Source organism: Ostrea edulis, chromosome 1, assembly GCF_947568905.1.
Source record: "Ostrea edulis chromosome 1, xbOstEdul1.1, whole genome shotgun sequence".
In the NCBI taxonomy this organism is placed as follows: Eukaryota; Metazoa; Mollusca; class Bivalvia; order Ostreida; family Ostreidae; genus Ostrea; species Ostrea edulis.
In genome coordinates, this window is record NC_079164.1 from 18,939,299 (window position 1) to 18,951,259 (window position 11,961).

An 11,961-nucleotide genomic window follows, 5' to 3' on the forward strand; every position below is an offset into this window, starting at 1 on the left:
TAAACATGTACGATTTCCGTGTGTACAAATATATACGTTTAATTACTTTTCTACACACGTCGGTCTGCAGAATGAAAAAAAAAAGTATCCGTCCACAAATACCAGCTAGGTTGTCTGTCTTAAAAATGTCCAACTTAATTTACACCCAGCAAACAGAATAAAAGTATGATTGAACATGTGCGCTTTGTGTGCGAGTGAGAAGTAATGCATCCTCATTCATATTCTTCTTTTACTTGTCTCTGCGAATTTAATATCTTGCGCAATAATAAACCGAATTTTTCGGTGTTGCTTTGCTTCTTCCCCCGAGTCGTCTATCGTATATCGCGCCTATCAACAGATTGAACAGTTTTTGCAATATCAGTAATACCAATGTGTTCCCTTAGCCACAGTCGACGAGCCACGAACGTTTCTATTTTGCATTCTCTCTTTTGTTTTGTTTTGCATCAACAGATTCCTGTAAGCACCTTGCTGAACAATATAAACTTGCATTAATAATGAAATGAAAATATGTGTTTTATATTTATATCATTTACATAAAGTTTGCCTATATCATGTCTACATGTGTTAACTAACTTACGGTAGTTCATCGTAAACAGAGAATAATTAATGTCATCTCTATTTCGTCAGGCAAAAATGAAAAGACTTACTATTTGCATATGTTTGTATAGCAAAATCTTGGCAATGTAGAGTTATAATCACATCGCTGCGCTGCAGCATCACAAAAAAGAAAAAAAAAAACCCTCCATAGAATCATACAGGCATCTGAGAAACCCAAAAGAATGTGAATTCCTCGCGAATGACATTTATCAGGCGAAATATGTACAGCAATATGAACCGCATGTGGGATCTAAGAATTGTATATGTCTAAATCTAGTTATTATCTGAAATAAGGCAATGCATTGCTGATAATTCTCCTGGTGTAAATTAACGTAAAATAATGCTGAGCATCACAAATTTAATCAAATGTTCGTTTTCCTTTATAGACGAGGCATTACAAATTCTTTGGGGGGAACCTTATCTATTCATAAAAAAACCTAATAAAAAAGAAAAAAAGAAACAATTTATGCCACAAGAACTTGAGACCCAGTGTCATATTTAAAGTGTGGCGATATTAAATGAAACATACCTGTCACGAATAAACTGTCGGAGATCATATTTCAACTTTTCGCGTCCCCCTCCTCTTCAAGGTACAATCCGTTTCTCATCAACACACCTGTGGATTTTTTACCTGGCCGAAAAATGTGAAAGGAGTCACGGTGATTAATTAAAACTGGACACTAACACGATAAATAGTTTTGTTTATTTTAACCCAGATACCAGAGAGCATGATGTATTTTACCTCCAGGCATCGAGGAATTTTGGACGTATTACTATCCATTTTCTTGCCTATGTACAGATGTTTTCTAAAGTTGCTATCAACAACTTAGGAGAGAGTTGCTTTAATATTACCACTACAATATTAATGGTAAAACATTAAAACCAAAATTTGATATTTAATATCAACTACTTCAGGAAACCCCCTAAATATGATTTTCCATCGGTAATTGTACAATCATGGACAGCTTGACTTCAACAGTTTACAATTTTTCATTATATAAAGCGCTCATCGGGCAGACTGCATGTACCAGTGAACCATTGACTTATTGCATTCCAGTTTTGGTCGAACTTTTGCTCGGTTCTTTATCTGTAGGTAAATGTACTCCAGTGATAAGAAAGATGAACGGGCTATAAAAGGCCAGTACTCTATATGTAAATAAATTTAATGTTTCAGTTTATGACAATATTGGAAGTCGCCCTTAGATAAAGAGACTTTGAATGATTGCAAAGTCATAAATACATATACATCCACTGACAAAAACCAAAGGGCGTGTTCGTGCATATACACCTAAGACAATCCTCTTTATGCACAGTTTTCTTGAGGTTTGAATAATTGAAGGTATGACACATTTTTTCTTAACCGTTCCGTATAATCCAACGACCGGATGAGCATCCTGGATCATCGGTAGCTGCAGATCTGTAGCTCTTTGGAAAAATATCGGGACAGACTGGTCTGGTCCAATATTTCCCCAGAGAGCTACAGATCTGCACTAGATCATCGGAAGTCATCAATGTGACGTCATGCTTCCTGAAAGTGGCAACATCAGAATAGCCTAATCCGGGGCATTTATCAAAAAGTTTGTTTCAGCAAAGTTGATTTGACTGCAAAGTTATAGAGTACCGAGAGAAATATATATATATGTGCCTTCGAGTCCAAATCCATCCCTTGTCTCTAGGCCTTACAACGTATCCGAGCTCATGTTTCATCTTTTTGATATATACATGTATTCCTTTCATAAAAGTGAGACTGAGATTAAAAGTGAGCTCGTCTAAGATTTTTGGCCCGGAGGCCAGATCGATCGAAGAGACATTAGTTACCGAACTCCACACTATTGCTATAACTTTTGACTTATTAGATAATCTAAATTCAAATAAGAAAAACCGATGGCTTTCCCCTCAAATAATTCAAAGATAATCAAGCCTGTATATGACCCTTGGCAGGATTAGAATATTTAAACCTCCATAAAAAGTAAGAGGGTTTCTTATACAAACACAGACAATGGACTGAAGTATCTAACGAACCTCTCGAGAAACAGCAATTATCCTCCAAGAATATTTAAGCTACTTCAGATTATCATAAGGTCTTGTATTTTAACATATTTACCTTAAATTTGGAATGTGGAGATACGACCGTGATTTTCTCTAAATGTCTGTCACTAGAGATTATAGAGACGTACATGACTCTGCAAATTCAGAATTAATTCATTCACCAACACGGATATTCGTCAGTCTATCGTATTCTGTTCCACATAAATTCACATTCACGCAAATTTCAGAATAAACTCTTTTTTCATATACTGTTACAAATAGTTGCGACCCCACCCAACGATTAAAAAATTCTGAATATCCACATCGTGGATGAACCTATAAGTCAACACTCCCTTAGAGATGTTTCATCGAGATTCCTGACCTGTGCGAAATTAGTGATTCAGAAAATACCTTACCATTCAAATTCATTCATAAATTTAAATTGAAGATGAGTATTTAAGATTCCGTAAGTAGTTATATCAGATTTAAAAGATATCATATAACATTTACATACATTGAAAAAAAAATTATAACCATTTTGTAAAGGCGCATGGTTTATGATCCTGTATAATAATGATAATGATGGTTGCAGTTCTAAAACAAGAATTTATCAAAGTAATATTTCATGAAACACGTGCTCTTACTAAATGTAAACATATAAACCTGTTTGTTTATTTACAACTTATTGGTGCATAACATTTACAAGTAAGATACTTCGGAATCACATAACTTATTCATACTTTAAATCAATCTCAGAAATGAAAAACCCTTTAAATTAACAATACACAATTTCTTTCCACCAAATCTTTCAGATTCACCCAGAAATCTGCATTTCTATCGTATTTTATATTTTCCTGCATGAACTACGGTATGCATTTAGCAAGACGATATTTAGAAACACTTACCTGTGTAGAATAACCGTCTCTACCTGGGTACCATACTCACACAGAGAACCGTCCTCTCCGTTTCTCGTGCCCTAAATGATAAAGATGCCATTCACTTCTGGGTCTATATCAACTCTCCTGTTTCACATTCCAATTGAAAGAAAAACACAGACGCTCGTATCATGTGAATGAACGCGACTGTGCAACATTTATCCGGATTAAACACATTGTCAATGAACAATAATGCAGAAATTGACACTAGACTATAATTTCCTGGCAAATGTTATTGGATTTTCAATAAACTCTCGTTAAAGTCTTTAAAAAAGAAATGAAATCTACGTTAAAAATTTCAGGTGCGATTCAGATAGAAGCCTGAGGGTACTCGAAAGACCTATATCTCAAATGTCGTAAGCATACAAACCTTAAAATTCCGGACGGCTTCTCATATGCATAATATAAATGCCATTAACTGCTTGACTGAGATGGTTGTATGTCACTTACAGCGTGTAATTTACCATCTAATTTACTCCAATTTGGGTCGTATCTCCCCCATTCCGCTCTTCCTAAACACCAAATAACGCCGTTTACGTAGCCATCATTTACCGTGGAGGAGAAAATCAAACACAGATTATGCCTGGTGATGCGCGCCGTTTTATCTGATAGAAGGAATTCTAAAGTTATAGTCAATGGTTTTGATCCTTTGTCACAATATTATTCCAATTGATATCAAACTTCTGAATATCTTTGAACCCTATACAATAATCAGATGAAATGCTAAGTAAGCAAAAACAATCCGAGGTAGAAATTTGTAAACATGTGGAGGACACTTGCGAATAGATATAGGGGTGTATTTCGTAGTTCTTGACCATCAAAGTGTTTAGAAGTTTGTGCATGGGTATTGTTTTTTTGTTTTTTTCATCTTCTTATGTTCATGTACATTCGGTATTTTCAAAACGCTATTAATCAAAAGTTTTCACTGTATTATCAGTGAATTCTATAAAATCAAAACCTACAAAATAACTAAGGTTACATGCATCAACATACATTGTATATGTCAGAGATGTTCGTTTGGTACCTAAATGGAAAGCAGCCGAAGCACTCATACACGCTTTTTTTTCAATGTCCACCTAGCTTTGTAAATTTTTTTTACTTTTACTTGGAATAACCTCCTGCAGCCTGGATGATTAAAAAGGAACATCCGTTTATTGTTCTACAGGTGTTTTATTCGAAATAGACAAGGCTGTTGTAAAATTTCATTTTAAACGCATTCCATTCATTGATTTTATTCAGAAAATGTAAACCATTGACTGCCTGTGTATCGTCTCTATACCTAGTGCATATTTAAATATACATTGCTGGTTATGGAATTTATCATTTTCAGAAATTACATAGTTAGCATATTTTATATTTGCTTGTAAAGAACCCCGGGGTGTTCAATTACTTACAACGTATGCATTACCAGGCCTATGTATATTGCGGTTCATCAACATGAAGTCGAAATCATGATTACCTGTAGAACAATTACTAAAAAAAAATAAATAAAGAAAGAAAGAAAGAAAGAAAGAAATTTGTTTTAGACGGTGACATGGTTAATTTAATTACGTAATCTGTATCCACCCCACCCACCCCCCCCCCCCCCCCGTACAAACTTTAAAGGCCCTGAAGTTGTTTTAAAAATGGGGTGAATGAGATTCACACCTGAGTTGTATTGTGTATGCAATTCTCTTCTTTTTTTTTGAGTATATGATAAAAGCGAAACGGAAAAAAGAGTTACAGTGTTTTATATTGACCTTCAATGTGTTTGATTTGACATTTTTGCGCTTAGAATTTACTTCTGGTCGATTTATTTGCACATAAAATAGTTTTTTTTTCGTTGGTTTCAACACAAATTAATCCTTATAACAAATTATTATGCTTTCTTGTCATTTAACAATATAGATATAAAAAGTTTAACACCAGTCCAATGAACTGCATATAAATGACCATTTCGTGTTGAACTATGCATTTGAAATTATGTGATTAAATGAAAAGAGTAAAAATATTGTCAGGTTTTTTTTAAATACATAGCGCTATACCTGTAGATTACAATACCTTGCCTCAGAATCTATGAAGAAACTTTTTAAAAATGTGAAGGTTATGAACTAAATTTTTGATTTATTGGCCAAGAAAATAAATTTTCCATGCAAAATCTCGGGTCAATGATAAAAACGTCTTTAACAATCAGTGTTGCGTTTGAAATAAGATATCAACAAAATTAACGAATTATTTACAACCATTTAGTTCGTTTCAAGTCTTTAATATTTGTATAATAAATCATTAAATGAAAAACATATATAGGAGTACAAATATTGAAGAAAAACTAGTATTAGATGATATGGAGCAAAATGATGTAGATATATAGACCCATGGGTCGTATAACTCACCCGAGCTACAGATTTTCCCATGTAAAGGGTTAAATTGGAATTACACTCCTCTTACGATTCCATTATAAATCAAGCGGTGATGATGTGAACAAAGTTTACTTATCGATTTAATATACCGTACCCTTGTGGTTCTTGAGAACAATTTTTAAAAGGGAAGTTTTCTATATGTTCTTATGTAAAACTTTTTTGAAAAACCATTGTTGCTCAAATGTCACAGTGTGAAATATACTCTACGTGAAGGTGCTTGAAAATCAATTTGAGAAGATTGTTAAAAACAAAAATTCCTAGGTATTTTTAAGAAGTTTAAATTTAATGATTGAACAAACCTGAATCTCCGTTATATATTAGAAAGTTTTATAGACATGCAAGTTAAGGCTCTTTTAGTTTGGTAGTTCTTGAGAAGATTTTTGAAATTCCCACCACAGGCACCTGAAGTATGGATATTACTCCCCCCCCCCTTTATGATAATTATTTTTGTGGCAATAATTTCTCTGAAATGTGTGGTGTGAATTCCCTGTCTATCTCATTCCTCTTTCGCTAAAAAAAAAAATATCAAAAAAGGGGTGGGGTAGTAATATCCATACTTCAGGTGTCTGTTTTTCACTACTGGTGCTTCATTTTGATAAATTCGGTATCTTATTTACCCAATGTTTTACGCTAAGTCTTCATAAAATTGGCTGTGTGGCTCTTTTAGAAGAAGTTGAAAATGTATGCAGACGACACACGACAGACGAACTTTTGATTAGCTTACCTTTGCTTTCGGCTCAGGTGAAATAAAAAAAAACCCTTCAGCAACAAAGTAAAGTCTTTTTGAAACCATTTTAAAATTTGAATTGACATAAAAACACATTCTACTGGACAGGTGTAATAATGAATGAATAAGATATTTGAGCAAAGAACAAATTCCGAGAATTGAACACTTAAAGCTCCTTAAGAGGTCATTTCAAGAGTTGAGGACTTAACTTCCTTAAACTATTCAGATCTGAACATCAGCTTTTATTTTCATGCGGAGGAGAGGGTGTATGTGCGTTGTTTTAAATTCATACACCCGAAAGTAATCTTGTTTTCAGTAGAAACGATCTGTTTTTATGAGAGAGGTTATTTTCATTCCGATTTAGTAAGGTATTTGGCAAGAAATAATATCTACGAATGAATTACTTTGCATATTTGATACGAAAGATACCATAGCATGTGATACAAAAATAGATTTAAAGTTGGGGCTTGGTCTATTATTTGAGATCCATATAGCAGAGACGAAAGTTTTAATTACAGAACCATGAAAAGGGAAATATTTTAACAATGTGTGGCGAGATTATTTTTTCGTTTAAGTGAAGATGAAGCCATTAAAAAATGCCACGGTTAATGATGTGTGATATTGTGGTTGAAATACATAATATTTTAATGGACGGAGATACAAAGCGTAGACAAAAACAGCCCAATATTATTGGAATTAAAAAAGAAAAAAAAGAAACATCTTTAAAAAAAACCAAAAAAAAAAAAACCAAGTGTGGTGCATATAACAATTGCAGTCTTTAAAGGCAACATTCATTGAAGTTCTGAATGGAACGACTAATTTCACGCAATAAATCTATTTCATAACTGTTTTTAAGTGGTGTGATAAGACATATGTTTTAAGCAATAAAGAGAGAATACGTACATGTATCTTATGTGTAAGTCCACAGTTTCTAATAATGACAATGAAGCGCCCTGAGGTAAATCCAAATTAAAAAACCCTTTATACACGGATTGTGATGGAATTCTTACATTCTATAGAATTCAACTCAACACGGTCATAACGAGCTTTTTATTAGATCTTGATAATTGGTAAAGTAGCCCTATTGCAGATTTTCGTAATATTTCAGACATAGTGTAAAAAATATAACAATTATCTGACATAAAAGTTGACATTTATTTCACAAAAATATTCAATAGGTAGGCCTACCCATTGACAGAATTTATTCAAATGTTTCTCTCCGACATTCAGTCTCGATGTCCCAACCAGAGGTAGTCTTACACAAGAAACAGAGAAAATAGAGAAAACCATTGTCATCCAGAACGACCTGCATGTGAAATTCGTAGTCAAATTACAACGAGGTACCTCTGCCAAAAGCCGTATAGAATAAGTAGACATACTTGAATTATAAAAAGATTCTCGTATATTTTTTCAAATAGTTTGTAAATACTACCAACGATTGTAATATCATTCGACAATGAAACGAAGTGTTGCTAATACTGACATAATGTTCAATTCTTCTTGGATGTTGATGGACATCCGGGAGCTAAAATTGTACCTCCTGTCTCGTTTCTATATATTCTCTAATGAATTCATACATTGTCATCTTTTTGATGCATACCACAGGGAAGCTCCATCCCTTCACCATATATTTGTAGGCCATCGTCCCTCTCCCCCATTTCTCACTGTCGAAGTCACGTCAGTGTCAGACGAAAGGGGGTGAAGCTGTCCCCATAGCAAGAAAGTCACAAATATGAGATAGAAGAACGCTAGCTCTAAGACCCCGGAAAAACGCAAGGTGTGTTTTGGGTCGACATATATACCTCACACAGACGCGATTTTAATATGAGATTCCAAACTGTGTCCATTGACACCAGTATTATCAATGCCTCCGTATTGTGTTTCCTAGAGAATGAATTCAATGTCATAAATCCAGTGCTGCTGAATGATATTAGGAATTAAAATCTGTATTGTATTCGTATAAAAGAACTTTTGATTACATAAGTCGGATTAATTAATTCCTTTGACAGAGATCTATAGCTCCCTAAACATGTTTTATTTCTACTGGTAACTGGTGTTAAAAGACGTCCCAGAAACAATCTATATGAATATAACACACACACACACACACATGTATGCATTATCACCGATTAATATATACATTGCGGTTTTCCACTTATATAATTATATTGACATTATTCTGTAGCTTAAAGGAGAAGGCTTCTAATAATTAGTCTAAGTCTAGTCTAATCCTTCGTACGTTTTACAGAATATTACTTTTTACATGATAAGATATTATTTGCACTAAGATATGTATGAATAGCATTAGCTATACAAATTTGAGGAGTCGTATTTTGACGACTATATACATCATTACTCTCAGGATGGTAAGATATATAGTATGCTTTTCTTGTATATTTGGTCAACATTTCTCTCTCCTTCACTTCTAACATCTAGGAAGTAAAATGATTTATGTATTTTCCTACCATACAGGGCCGTAAATTAACCTTCAATTTGGAGGAGGCAGGAAATTAGGCAATTCCAGACGCTGAGCACATTTTGTGCACACTGAACACGTTTCGTGCAAAATCCTTGGGCCTTCTAAGATGTTACTTGACTAACTCATTCTAAAAGAAAGATTTGGAATGCTTTTTAAGGGAGGTATCATGTTCTTAGTTATTGGAAACAACATAAATTCTAATGAACTTTAAATTTTAATTTTTTTTGGCTCAAAAGTTGGAGGAGGCAGCTGCCTCCTCCGCCTCCATGTAATTTACGGCCCTGCCATATGTACACGCACCTTGATTTAAAAGGGAGAAAATATAATATACAGCCATTAAGATTCTTTCCAAATCAAAAAAAAAAAAAAAAAAAGAGTTGAACTCTCTACTTTCCAGTCCTCAGCAACGTGTCGGTATCAAACTGACTTGAATTTTTCTTGTTCTAAACCAGTTTCCAATCGTCAGCAAAATGTCAGTATCATAGTTGTACACTGTACACAAAGCATCAACAGCAAAAACTGTTCTTCTACTCAATGAAAATTGCATGTATATCGAAGCAATGCAGAAATGTCCAACAAATAAGTAATGTTCAGACATTCGAGGAGGGCGTGTCAAACACTGGTGTTTTGTTGTTGTTGTTGTTCTACACGAAAAGGATATAAATGTTAAGTGAAGCGTAAGAAGTGTAGTAACTGAAAATGAAATAGGATATAGCTACTTTCAATTTACATGTTTACTTTCATAAACTGTTCCTAAAGTATAAACCATGTCTGGTATGCCCTGTTTTGATGTTTAATGAAAGGTTTCGAACATTAAACGTTGTACCCCTCTCGAAGCATTTAACAGTAGAAAAACAGTTCGGAACTTTGTCCTTGGTTTTCTTAATCACATGCACCAATATCAGATTTTAGCCAGTCGGTTGGGGTATTTACATTCTTTGTGACAAGGCAAACATTTCTATATTTTGAGATATAATTTGTCTGAAGAACGATGTCGGTTTCATTTGATGGAATCTTAGCTTGCTGCATTATTCTTCAAGCAAATCTCTCTCTCTCTCTCTCTCTCTCTCTCTCTCTCTCTTAAATACCTCATCTAAGATATCGTACATTATTTTAACATGTTATAAAAGTTCAATTCTCGGGCAGAGGCTACAAAATCGTATCGTGACGTGACTGGCCACCAAGGATATCCGAAATAACATACAATTCATTATAAACATTTAGACTCCGACAAAAGTAGAAATGAATGTCATAATCTCTGATTTTTGTTGTGTGAACAAACATGAGATATCAGAGGAAGACCCAGAGGGAATAAAGAGGAAATCCTATTTTCACTTTCTTTCTTGTGTTCAGAAGCTGGACAATGATACCGCGTGGTATAGTGTTATCACATTCATAGCCAACATGAAAAAAATGTACAGCTAGCAATTACAGAAGAAAAAATAAGCATATAATGTATTAAATAAATCATTACTGCTGATTAATTATTGCCGGGATAAAATGAACACCAATATGTAACTATAGGAATTACAGAGGGTAACACTAACGTGTAATATATTTATAAAGATAATTCATTACTACTTTCTTGAAACGAATTGATAGATTCGTCTTACGACACGTTCATCAAATAACAGTATCTATATTGTTCATGTCTATGGTTAATTTAAATCTGATATACCCCAGGTATTATCTGGCCTCTTGTCGACTGTCCAAACTTAAATGCCAAAACACGATTTAGTAAAAATAATAAAAGAAGAGGCCGAGAAATTTTATACTTACCGTAACAATTTACTATATGTCTGATTGCATGTTGCAACTACAGTTTGAATTCCAACTTTGATGATTTTCCCTGTCAACAGGTTGAGTATAGATTTCAGTTCAAACAATTACTACAAACGAAACACACTTTTAAATCATCGAAATTATGCGACTAGCTATAGGATATCATTAACAGCATCGAACAATATTAAGTAATTATTTTTGAATTCATTTTCAGTTTATCTTTCATATTTTTAATTTGGGAATTTTAATTTAAAAGAGCTCCAGACATCTTTTGTCATTGAATATTTTGGTGGAAAATACCTGTGTCGTGAACCGTAATTTATTGTAAAGCAGATTTTAGACGGAGATATAAGATTACTGGTGTCCATTACTTCCAAGTGTCGTTTAACTCGACCTTCATCGACCTCCAAAAGAGAAAGATGCACGAAGACAGTATAGGGATATTAAACACATCTTACAGAGACAGTGAAGAAAAATGATCATTGTAGATGTAAACAAAGTCAGTTGAAAACATGTCATTTTATATGGCAACATTACCTCGATCTGAATTGAAAGCAATGATACGAATCTCTTAATCCCCGTTGTGGAAAAGCTTTCCTCTCTACGGAACTTTGGTGACACATGTATTTGCCGCCGCTATATCTCTGGATACATGTATATATAGTGTTGATAATATTTGAAAATTCATTACATGTGAAGAACAATAAATAACATAATCTTAAGAAATAGTATCTCTTAGCTCCCCTTAAAAGGATCTGAACCGCACTGCAACCCAGGGTAATGCAAGGCCACCATTAGACCTACGTCTCTCAGAACAAACACATTACAGAGTGTTTGTAGATATGATCAACTTCATGATATACGAAATTGTTCTTATTCCTGAATGTTGATTAATTTTCCCTTTATTTCTCGGTATTGTACCACTTAACACGTTCGAATATGAAGAAATGCATGGAACTTTTTTTGGGTGAAGTATAATAATATTTCCAATACTCTTAAAAGCCTTTGATATCT

At 33.9% G+C, this 11,961-nt stretch overlaps 1 long non-coding RNA gene across 1 annotated transcript; it reads right to left on the reverse strand.

Moving 5' to 3' along the window:
• Positions 1 to 1,067: 1,067 nt before the first annotated feature.
• On the reverse strand, positions 1,068 to 3,590 carry LOC130051264 (uncharacterized). The gene is made up of 2 exons (XR_008799703.1): positions 3,531 to 3,590; positions 1,068 to 1,228 (listed from the first exon to the last, which is right to left on the reverse strand). It is a non-coding gene; the product is annotated as an uncharacterized LOC130051264 (long non-coding RNA).
• Between the last annotated feature and the right edge of the window lie 8,371 nt (positions 3,591 to 11,961).